We start from the raw sequence: 12,536 nt of genomic DNA on the forward strand, positions 1-12,536 counted from the left end.
CGTTCATTTGGAATTTGGCAACACAGTTGTGGGTGTACACAGAGTACAGTAGGGGACTGTAGGCATCTTTGCGGGACTCCAGTGTTGAGTGTTATTGTGGAGGAGGTGCAGTTACCTATCTTCAATTATTCCATTCTGTGGGTCAGAAAGCTGAATACCCAGTTGCAGAGGATGGAGCTGAGACCAAGGTCACAGAGTTTTGAGAGCAGTCTGGAGGGGATAATGGTTTTGAAGGCGGAGCAGTGGTCAATGACCAAGAGTCTGACGTAGGTGTCTTTCTTGTTCAGATGTTCCAGGGATGAGTGCAGGGCTAGGAATATGGCATCCGCTGTGGTCCTGTTACGTCGGTAGGCAAACTATAGGGCATCGAGGCAGGTTGGGAGATTGGAGTTGATGTGGGCCATGACCAGCCTCTCAAAGTACTTCATGATAATTGACGTCAGAGCTATTGGGTGGTAGTCATTAAGGCACACTGCATGTGCTTTCTTGGGTATGAGGATGATGGTGGTCTTTTTGAAGCAAGTGGGGACTTCGGCTTGTAGGAGGGAGAGGTTGAAGATGTCAGTGAATTCCTCCTCCTCCAGCTGATCTGCACAGGATCTGAGTGCTCGTCCGGGCCAGTCGCTTTCCTTGAGTTGACTCCCAGAAAGACTGATCTGACATCTGCAGTGGTGACAGAGGGAATAGGTCTGTCTGGGGCAGGCATCATCTCGCCACTGGCATTCTGCTCAAACCGAGCATTGAAAGCATCAATTGCTTTTTGCGGAAGGGATTTCCAAACCCTTTGTCTGTAGAAGTGCTTCCTAACATCTCTCCTGAACTAAAACCCTTGCACACTCTTAAAGCTTCATTATGTCATTTTTTTTTCTACAACCAGCAGGCACGATAAAAATTGGAATATACATTGGACAGGGACAAGTCTTTCAATGATTTTATTGCTAATCACCCTGTATAGACCCACCTCAGGTGCGTCACAAACTCAGAGGTAGGGATTCGAGCACTGCCCTGTTGTAAAAGCACTTGTTTGGGTTATATTTATCGCTCAGTCCTTGATTCGTTGTGCTCCTTTAAAAGATAGGCTCTTCTTTCAGTTTCCTGTTCAGCGTCACAAGGGCTTATCTGCTCCTTTCGGGTTTAGTGGGAAAGGCATGGTGTTTTGGTTTCAGTCACAGGGCAGAGTCCCGGTTTGAGGGCTGTGAGCTGAGCCCAGGAATGTAACAGCGTATTCTCTGAAGTATGAGAGAGTGTCTCAAGTGAAGTCACCAGCAGTGAGGGGGAATTCAGTGAAAGCCTCTGGAGGTTTGGAGGCTGTGTTGTCAAATTTATTGGGAAGCTGATCACGTCAGTAGCGGACAGAGCGCCGCACTTACAGCGGTAAGAAATGTGCATTGTGATTCTGAATATATATTTACATGGTCGTGTAGAGTTGGGAGTGCGCGATAAGGAAACGGCTTTAACGCAATGACATCTCCCATCTTGGCAACGACGTGTAAAGCAAGGGAATTACATTATACGCAGCGTTTAAGGTAGCAAATGAAAATAATAGGCCGGGGTTTGGGAAATGATTGATGAAAGTAAGCCGGCAGTGTTAAAGGTCTGCCACACACACAAAAAAAGGTATTGACTGAGTTTACGTTCCGCCTGGTGTTGAAAGAGTGCAAGGGAAAGGGATTTCACCGCAGACTCTGATTTATGTGTTCAGAAACCCTTTTCAGCCACACAAAGAGGGCAGACAGCAGAGGCTAATTCTTGGAGAATTGAAGGTTAAGAAGCTGGGGTATGGATAACTAGGCTGAAGGTTATGTTAGCAGCTCTCCCGCCCCCAGCTACCACTCCTAACAATGGTTTAAAGGGGATGTGTTTCCTGACATTTTTATCCGCGACATTTTCAGGGTTTTTTTGTGAATGAACAATCTGTTTTAAATATTCAATGAAAAATTGTTACAGTTGTGTAGGTTACCACATAGTCAAGAGAGGAGGTGGTGGTGGTGATGGCGATGGCGGCGGCGGTAACGATTGAACCTGTGGGACTTAGAAAGCGAATTGGATAAAATCAGCGGGGACAGACTTCGTTATTATTGACAGAATCCAACATAGGGTTGTGTCAATAACAAGATGGGCGAGAGGCGCTCTTTGAGTGTCGCTAAAATGCGGGATTGAAGTGCATCTGTAGGTATCAGTAAACTCAGCAGAATCAACAAAGCCAGCTTGGTTATCTCGCCAAGTCGAAGTAAAAGTCAAAGTTACGCTCCGTCCGGCCTTGCCAGATGAGATTTCAAATACTCCTCCCAGTTTCAGTCTCAAGTGCTGGAGATGCACGAAAGGAACCCACAAAACCTACTGATTTTAGTTTTCTGATGTTAGTCAGCATCAAAGATAAGGTTAGCGTTTTCAGGGCTGTGTGTTGGGTGGCGGTAGTTAATTCTAAAATGTAGTTTGAGTGTGTAAAGTGAATGGATAAGGTGAATCTTGAATATTACTTCAACTTAAATAGGACATTAAAGTGGAACAGGTTTAAACTAATGAGGCAAATTTGTAAATTATGTTGGGAATTTGTCAGCCTTGGTTTAGTTGGTAATATTTCCAGCTCTGAGTGAGAAGATAGGTTTGAGTTTCATCCAAGTTTAACAAATTAGGTTGACATTTTGGTGTGGTACTGACAGTGTTAGCCTTTCAGAAGTGCTGCGTTTTGGATGGGCCAATAAACTGAAGCCCCTGCCCTGTCAACTGGGTTTAAGAGGTGCTATGACTACAATTTTTCAACATCACAAAAATATATCTCATTTGCTGCTTGAGCGAGTGGGCCTTTTTGAGGAAGAGTGGAATGCTGTGATGGCAGAGAAATTGTGACATGTTCTACCTTTGAATGGAAGTACTGAACAGCACTTTTTGTATCTTGCTTTTCGTTAAGTGTTCTGGTTCATGAGATTTTTTTACGTGTGTGTACGAAGTGTGTGTGTACAGTTGGTTTGCTCACATCGTGGTTGACTGCGTGCCAAGTTCTAATTTATATTTTTGAGTTGAAAGCTTCCCATACACTGAGCATTGGTATGCAAAATGAAGTAATCTTTCTGAATGGGAATCTAATCAATGAGAAGTACAGTTGTCATGTAGTCTAACAGAAGAATTAAACTGCTCATCTGGCCTTGAAGGTTTTATTCTTTCTGAAGCTGTTGCAAACTAAGTAGCATAACTGAGCCAAAGATGTTTCTGTTTTTATGCAACATTTTAGAATATGTAGGCCTGTGACCAGCAGTATGTAACAAGAATGGTGCAGGGTTCACTGCTTTTTGTTATTTATATAAATAATTTGGATGTGAACATAGGAGGTATGGTGAGTAAGTTAGCAGATGACAACAAAACTGGTGTGGTGGACAACGAAGAAGATTACCTCAAAGTACTGTGGGACCTTGATCAGATGGGCCAAGGCGTAGTAGATAGAAACAAAAAAAACTGCAGATGCTGGAATCCAAGGTAGACAGACCAGAAGCTGGAAGAACACAGTAGGTCAGACAGCATCTGGAGGAAAGGAACAGTCAACGTTTCAGGTATTACCCTTCTTCTGGACTGAATGTGGAGGTAGGGGGAGCTGAAGATAAAGGGAGTCAGCGGAATGGCAGTGATAGGTATGACCTGGTTTTATCAATGGGAGGGATGAATCCAGTTGGTGGCTGGAAGGGAGGGTCAGAAAGTGGAATGAAAGAGAGGAGGTGGGGCTGGAAGGGGAGACAGGGGATGGGTGACAAAGTGAGTTTTCCAATTACAAATAAATGTTGAGTCCTCTGGGCTGTAGGGTTCCCAGGAGGAAGATGAGCTGTTCTTCAAATTTGCGTTCCAAGTTGCTGTGACACTGGAGGAGGCCAGTGGCCACATGGAGTTTAATTTAGATAAATGTGAGGTGCTGCATTTTGGTAGGGCAAATCAGGGCAGGAATTATACACTTAATGGTAAGGCTGTAGGGAGTGTTGCCAAACAAAGAAACCTTGGAGTGCACGTTCATAGTTCCTTGAAAGTGGAGTTGCATGTAGACAAGGTAGTGAAGAAGGCATTTGGTATGCTTGCCTTTATTAGTCAGTGCATTGAGTATAGGAGTTAGGAGGTCATGTTGCAGCTGTACAGGATATTGGTTAGGCCACTTTTGGAACACTGCGTTCAATTCTGGTTTCTGTGCCGTGGCGAGGATGTTGTGAACTTGAAAGGGTTCAGATAAGATTTAGAAGGATGTTGCCAGGGTTGGAGGGTTTAAGCTATAGGGATAGGCTGAATAGGCTGTATCCCTGGAGCATTGGAGGCTGAGAGGTGACCTTATAGAGGTTTATAAAATCATGAGGCATGGATAGGATAAATAGTCAAGGCCTTTTCCCCAAGATGGGGGAGTCCAAAACTAGTGAACATAGTTTAAGATGAAAGGGGAAAGACTGAAAAGGGATCTAAGCAATCTTTTTCATGCAGAGGGCGGTGCGTGTATGGAATAAGCTGCTGGAGGAGGTGGTGGAGGCTGGTACAATTATGACATTTAAATGGCGTATGGATGGGTATATGAATAGGAAGCGTTTAGAGGGATATGGGCAATGCTGGCAAATGGCACTAGATTAATTTAGGATATTTGGTTGTAAAGGCAAGTTGGACTGAAGGGTCTGTTTCTATGCTGTACATCTCCATGATTCTATATAAGCTGATATTGCTTTAGCTTTAGTTATGTTGCAATGCTGGATTTTGAAACTTGTCAATCAATGCATCGAACTACATTCAACTTCAAAGTTGTTCCTATACTGGTACTTGTAATCAAACTGCACGTTAGGAGGTCTCAATATGTCCATTCGGCACTGAATAGATTTGCTAACTTCGACATGGATAAGGTGCATGATTGCAGGTATTCACTTTTATCTTTTTGGTTGCCTTTATTATGGTTAGGGACGTTGTGTTTATTCATCTTCAATTGTCATCTTGTGATACTACCCTTTTTAACATGTGCCAAGACTCTGAACTGTAATGTTGTTAATCCAAAGAAAGAAAAAAAACTTTCTTTCCACAGGGCCTTTTACAAATTATGTCCCAAAGTGACCAACATCCAATGAAGTATATTTTTGAAAAAGGTATAATCTCTGCTGCAGTAGGAAACATAGTAGGTAGTTTGTGGACAGTAAATTTCTATGGTGTGTGAAACAAATTGCTAGCTAATCAATTTCAGGCATTGGCTGAGTGTTAACGATTGGGGGTAAACCCCTGCCCCTCTTCAGATAGTGGCATTTGATCTTTAATGTCCACATGATATCACAGATGGGGTTTTGACTTCAGGTCTTGTTTGAAAGATGAACTTTTACAGATTTTTTTTTTAATATACTTGTTGATTTATCTGTTGAGTTTTAGCCACACTTGTCAAAAAGTATTTTAAAAAAAGAGATGTAGTAATTTCTCCTCGTAAAAATGGAAAATACTGGAAATACTTTGCAATTTATCGGCATTGTAAAAAGAGAGAGTAAATATTTCAGGTCTTTTTTTCATGATTTTTCTCAGTTGACATGGAAAATACAAGTGTTTTCTGATTTCTTGATTTGTCTTATCAAACAGAAATTAAATAGATTTGTTTTAACTTGACTTGCTACAAAAATTTAGTTATTGTTAGTTTTAAGGATACATACAGCTCAAATATATCTGCACCTTAGCAACAGAATATTATTTCACACTGAAAGGTTACTTTCATGCCCTGATCTGCTAAGGAGACTGATCACCACCAGGAAAATAATGTTGTTCAGTCCCCACTACACTCTCTGGACAGTAAATCCATCTGAGATAACACATATGGAGCTGGAGGTACACAGCAGGCCAGGCAGCATCAGAGGAGTGGGAAAGCTGACGTTTCAGGTCATGACACTTCTTCAGAATTCTGAAGAATGTTTGAACAAGGGTCCTGACCCGAAACGTCAGCTTTCTTGCTCCTCTGATGCTGCCTAGCCTGCTACGTACCTCCAGCTCCACACCGTGTTATCTCTGACTCCATTGTCGGCAGTTCTTACTATCTCTGATTTGAGTAAATCCATCTGAATGGATTAAGACGTTATTGGAAGTGTTCGGCCTGATCTCTCTTGATCAACTGACTGAAACTGCTGACAACAGTAATGATTAACAACTGGTGGAGGCAGTCAGAAAGTTGAATTGCCTCAAGCCCCATCAGCTGAAACATTTAATGTGAGATTGGGTCAACCACTGTCATGAGAGACTCTTGTGGTGCAGCGGACTGAGAAACCCTGGTTAAAATCCCACTTGCTTCAGAGGTGTATAATAGCATATCTGAACAGATTCATGAGAAAAATAAGTTTAAACAAAATTTTCAACCTCCGCCATAATGTTGGTCCTTGCATCTGCTTTATTTATTTTGCAAAAAGAGACTTTGATTGCTACATCCAATCACAGTTGCAAAGTATTATTTGATTTTAGATTTATTTAATGAACCTATTTGCATTTCCAACTCTTTCCATCCTAAAAAATGTAGGAGAAACCTAAGCATTTGATGTTCACATCTAATTTTTAATGCTGATACCATTTCAGAACAGACACCTTTAAATCGATATTTATCACTTGCCAGTGCAGTTTTTGGGATGCTTCATTGATTTCATTTTTAAGTAGCTCCCGTATTGGAATGAAGTGTTCACACCTAAAATTGCTCATTATTTTTGGGAAAAAAAATGTCAGGAGAAAAATTAGTGAAAGCATCACATCAACGATGCTGAAATGAATTTGGGTGCTGTAGGTATCAGGTAAATGCACTCTAGCTCTGATTTTGTAACAGAAACTGAAATGAAGGTTATTCAATTTGGATTGTTTTTAAAGAGAAGATTCCAGCTCCAATCTCCTTTTACTGCAAAAAAAATCTGCATTGCATTAATGTCAAGTCCCCCTTAAATAGAGAGTTGAGGTGTCCTAATTAACTTAGTTGGCCAGGTGGTTGAGCATGTGGATCAAATTAATACCAGCAGCAAGAATTTTTGATACTCAGCTGAGGTGGAATTGGGATCTGCCACTTTGCCGTACCTGTATTTGGAGAAAAAGGATACAGCAGCTTTATGGGAGTCTGTGAACAATCGCTGGAGGCAGGGACCTCTAGCAGAACCAGCAGTGCACCAATCCAGTTTCTATAATAGTGTCCTGATAAATGAAATCATCAAGGGCTGATGTTGGTAGCACACTGGGCATTGAACGTGTAGTAAGGTTTCTAATGGTGCCTGTTGTTATTTGGATTTACCCCATCCTCCCTTCAGCTCAAATATTATTGACTCCTATGTAGCTGAATTTGATAGTTGGTAAGTGAAGTGAGGTAAACTGGGCATCTGGGATCTTGATGAAGAGGGCAATCAATAAGCTGTCTCTTTAACCAAGAGATTTGAAGATTGTAATATAAACAGCACAAAGACACAGAAGCAAATGTAAATTATACTAGGTGAATTTGACCAAAAACAAACAGTACAAACATATAAAGAAACTCTGGATCTAGAACAAGAGTAAAAATGATTTTTAACATTTTGTAAAATTTCCAAAAATATTTAATACCTGAAGGAATGAGCTACTTGTAGTTAATTTTCAGTCTGAGGCTAAGCAGCAGTAATTGACTATTATGACTCCTTTCTCAAAAAAAGATGTGTATGTTCATAATAATCTGATTTTCTGCAGCGGGTTTAACTCCTATCTGTTGTGCAACTGACATTATGTAAATCCAAACTTCTTGAGTCAATGCATAACACCGCTGTGAGACAGAAAGTAAAATATTCTTTTCAGCTCAATTTGAACAACAAATTTTTTCCATTGGCATTTAACCACAGATCTGTTCCTTACCTACAGTTGTGATACAAATTACACAGGAGCAGTATTAACTTCGTTGTTCATTTGACTGACTGTACAAATTAGGATCACAAGTAGCCACTTGGTCCCTCAAACCAGTTCTGCCATTCAATCAGATCATGACTGATCAGTTTGTGTTTTGAATTTCACATTCTCATTACCTTAGGTTTTTGTTCAGAAAGGGAATCAGTCTACCTGTGCCTTTAAAAATATTCATTATCTTGCCTCTGTTGACTTCTGAGGCACAATTCCAAAGTCCTGAGAAAATTCTGGTGGAACCCAACTGAGCAGTGAGCAACTTGTTGCAGAGTAAGTACTGCACTAATGTTAACACATTCAATTGCTTCTCTGTGGGTTTTGAGAAGATTGATGGGACAGTAACTGCCTGGATTTGATTTGTCCTAATTCTCTTCGTCTCTGTCTTAAAAGGATGACCCCTAATTTTAAGCCCAGAACTAGGGGAGCACTGCCTTATCAACAAAAGGAAACATTCTCACCACATCCACTTTGTCAAGACTGTTCAGGACCTTTTTATATGCTTCAATTATATCACCCCTTGCTGTTATAAACTCTGGCAGAAATCGAAGTCTGTCCAATCTATCCTCCTAAGACAACTCACTCATTCCAGGAATCAGTCTAGCAAATGTCTTCCGAACTATATCTAATACATGTGAACAATATTGCCTGTCACTTATTAAAATCATACATTCCCTGTGCATAGTCACCAATTATGTTGAATATTTCACTATTGTAATGGCGAGGTAGTGAATGGAGTCTGACAGCAAAGACTGTGGGCCCCACTAAAATCCCAGCTGTACCACAGAAGACTCATTCCAAAATGAGTCAACTCATTTCCAGAACAGCTACAACACTGGCATCTACTTGAAAATATGGGAAATTGTCCTGTCCACTAAATCCAATCAAATCCAGGCAGTTACTGTCCCATCAATCTTCTCCAAACCCACTAAGAAGCAATTGAATGTGTTAACAACAGTGCAGTACTTACTTTGCAACAAGTTGCTCACTGCTCAGTTGGGTTCCACCAGGACCATCAAGGTCCAAACAGGAGCAAAAGAGCTGAATTAGAGAGAAGTGAGAGTAAGATAGTAGCTGACCGCTGTAGAATCAAACAGACTTTGCAAAATTTGAAGTTAGAGGGAATGAGAGAAGAAAACTCTCCCTTGGTTGAAATCGTACCCAACAGAAAAGGCAATCGTTGTAGTTACTGGAAACTAGTCGTCTCTAAATCAGGATATCACAGGATTTCTTCAGAGGAGTGTCTGAGGCCCAACAATCTTCTTTTTTTGATCTTTTGATGGGCAGAAGTCCCTATTCTTAATTGCCATAGCGATAAACTGAGTGAGTGAGTGACTAGGCTCTTGGAAAGGATGTTGAAATGTCAACCATATTGATGTGGGTCTGGGGTCACATGGACTGTACTAGCAGACTTCTTTTGTGAAGGATATATGGGTGTTTGAGAATATGTTAGTTTCACAATCGCCACTCATGAGACAAATGTGCTATTCCAAATTTACTAATCCTTTGAACTTTAATTCCTTTAGTTACTGTGGTCTGATTTGAACTTGTGGCTGTGGAGCAATGATCCGAACCTCGGGGTTACCAGTTGAGTAATGTTACTACTGTCCCTATTTTCAGTTGCTGCAATAACAGCCTTCCCTCCATCATAAGGTGATAGATCTGTTGATTTTATTAAAGCTTCAATTCTTTTTGTAATTTCTCATAATGAAGCAGCATGTGCCTGCGTGCAGCAAGATCTGAATAGTATTCAGGCTTGAGTTGAGCTGATAAATGGCAAGTAACATTCGCTCCACGCAAATACCAGGCAATGACCGTCTCCAACAAAAGAGTATGTAACCACCGTCCTTTGACATTCAATGATATTACTCTTACTGAATTCCCCAATCCAGAAAATAAACTGGGCCAACCATATTAAGTGTGAGCAACTCTCAATGAACTCCTTTATTGTCTTAAAGTGTAGGACACGAGTGAATACTCTCCACTTACTTGGATGAACACCGCTCCCAGTGCATATAACTTGACACCGTTCATGACAGATTGATCCCATGTTTAAACATACTTCTTCCACAGCTTATATGTATCACCTGCAACATGCTCGGCAATGCTTTTAACTTGAGAATAAAAGTCAGCTTTAAGAATTACTCTTTTTTTTTAAATTTCTATTTGGATCCTGCAGGAATAAATGTAGGTATAGATATAAAACAGTTGAAGCTAACATTCATTTCTCTAAACATTATACTGTGCTGTTAAACTAAAACTGACAAATTGAAAAGTAATTTTTGAATTGTTTCTACCATTTCTAGTCTAATGTTGTTTGTATTGATTTACTAAAGTCAAATATATTTTTGGGAAGTTAGCATACCTCCTTAAAACAAACCTGACTTCACAAAAAGAGGAGCCTTACCTTTGTTTAAACATGATAGAATTGTCTCAGATGTATTGTTGTGGATCACTTTTCACTCGAGTCTGATAATTTAATGGTCACTAGTGGAGTCACTGAATTCTGATCGAGAGCATGCATTCTTTGATTCCGTTCAAAATGCAATTGTTATGCTTATTCACTGAGTCACGTACGTTTTCACGTATTAAAAACGTCACATTTTAACTGTTGTTGTCTGCTGGTAAAGGTGTGATATTTTTGCTTTTACCACAAGCAGTATGCCAAATGAACAATTGGTTAGGTAATCTATCTTAATATCTACTGCATGTGGTTTTGTGCGTCTGTCCAAGAGAATTTGAATGATTTTTTTTTTCTTTGAGTAAAGGTGCTACAGTAATGCAAGTTGGTTTTATTTTAAAGAAGTAAGTTGAATCAGAATAGTTACTAATGTGATGTAAGAGAGCTATATATGGGAGCAAACTAAGAAAGAGTAGCAGCACATTTCCCATTTACTTGCAACCTGATCCAGTTTCCGGAGATAGTAGGAACTGCAGATGCTGGAGAATCCGAGACAACAAGGTGCAGGGCTGGATGAACACAGCAGGCCAAGCAGCATCATAGGAGCAGAGAGGCTGACGTTTCGGGCCTAGACCCTTCATCAGAAAAGGGGGAGGGGAAGGGGGTTTTGAAATAAATAGGGAGAGAGTGGGAGGCGGATAGAAGAGGGATAGAGGAGAGGATAGGTGGAGAGGAAACAAACAGGTCGAAGAGGCGGGGATGGAGCCAGTAAAGGTGAGTGTAGGTGGGAGGAGGGGATAGGTGGGAGGAAGAACAGGTTAGGGAGGCAGGGACGAGCTGGACTGGTTTTGGGATGCGGTAGGGGGAGGGGAGATTTTGAGCGTAGTGCATTCGGCAACATAAGATAATAGAATCCGCATATGCCAATTTCGTTTAGTTGTCTGGTTGGTTGGCGAGGTAGATGCATTTGGAATCAACTGGAGGAATATTTTTGTCCTTAATTTAAAATTTTAGGAACAAATCTTATTTTAATGAGGATGGATTAAATTTAAAACATATGTAGCCCTGTTTTTAAGATGGCTTTGGTTGCTGTATTGCTATTTAAAGATTCTTTTACAAGAAGGTATCTCCTTAACTGAATTAAGTGTGAAAGTATTTAAGTGCTCTATATTGCGTCTTTTTACTTATCTATAACATTCGTGAACTGAGGAGATGTTGAGCAGGAAACCGTTTTGCAAACACAGCGTAGTTGCAAATGAGTGATTAATACTGTATTTAAATTATGTGGTTAGAAAGAAGTAGACCAGATTTCTGCTAAACTGCATTGACATTTAAGAGTAGAGGTGACTCAGATGTCTTGTATTGCATATTTGCAATGATTAATATGACGTGGATTCTCATGTACATACCATATCTTTGGTATTTTCAAGATGTTTTTGGGTAATACAGATGGAGATGGGAGTGGTTGTCCCAAGACTTGAGTAGTAGGTAGGTCAAAGGGGTAGAGTTCAAAAATCTTTTAAGTACATTAAGATTGAAAATAATGTTAAGTTAAAATTGAAAGGACCATAAGAACAAGGAGCAAGAGAAAACTATTTGGCCCCTCCAGCTTGATCAGCCATTCAACAAGATCAATCTGATTGTTAACTCAAATCTGCATTTCCGTTTAACAAAATTTAACCCACATCTGCCTTTAAAAACATGTAAGGGCACTGTTTCTACCACCTTCTCAGGATAACGAGTGGGAGGGGAAGACTGCCGCATCTTGGTTATAACAGATTTTTAAACGGTAACCCCTTTTTTTAATGTATTCTCTTACAGGAGGAAACATCCTATCCACATCCAACCTGTCAAGATTCCTAAGGATCTTGTTTCAATCAAGTTGCAGTTTGTTTGTTTCTGTTTGCTTCAGTAGATCTAAGCCTCGCCTGTCCAACTTTTGGCATAAGACAGCCTGTTCATTCCAGGTACTGGTACAGTGAACTTTTACATCCTTCCTTAAATAAGGTAATCAACACTGTACACAGTTCACCAAATGTAGCTTTGCTATTCTGGCCATCATTTAGTCCAGCAAACTATGACATTAATACCTTCCTTGTGCAGATTTAAGACAGCTGACCAAACATTTGGTCAAAAAGACCAGTTTTGAGGAAGCAGTTGGGAGGTGACTAGATTGAAGGAGAGGATTCCAGAGCTAAACAGCTGAAAGCATGGCTGCTATGGCTGGGTGGATTCAAATAGGCCATGTAAAGAAAAGACATTG

The 12,536-nt window shown here is 40.4% G+C and overlaps 1 protein-coding gene across 2 annotated transcripts in view; it reads left to right on the forward strand.

Moving 5' to 3' along the window:
- Positions 1 to 1,053: 1,053 nt before the first annotated feature.
- Positions 1,054 to 12,536, forward strand: part of pla2g7 (phospholipase A2, group VII (platelet-activating factor acetylhydrolase, plasma)) — a 46,284-nt gene continuing 34,801 nt past the window's right edge. The window contains exons 1-2 of one of the 2 annotated variants that reach the window (XM_048597353.1): positions 1,055 to 1,374; positions 12,095 to 12,240. The gene's annotated coding sequence lies outside the window, so the exon portion shown is untranslated. Of the gene's footprint in view, positions 1,375 to 12,094; positions 12,241 to 12,536 lie in introns of both variants that reach the window. The other variant, XM_020518844.2, reaches the window with a different exon arrangement.

This window comes from Rhincodon typus, chromosome 5, assembly GCF_021869965.1.
Source record: "Rhincodon typus isolate 14 chromosome 5, sRhiTyp1.1, whole genome shotgun sequence".
NCBI lineage: Eukaryota > Metazoa > Chordata > Chondrichthyes > Orectolobiformes > Rhincodontidae > Rhincodon > Rhincodon typus.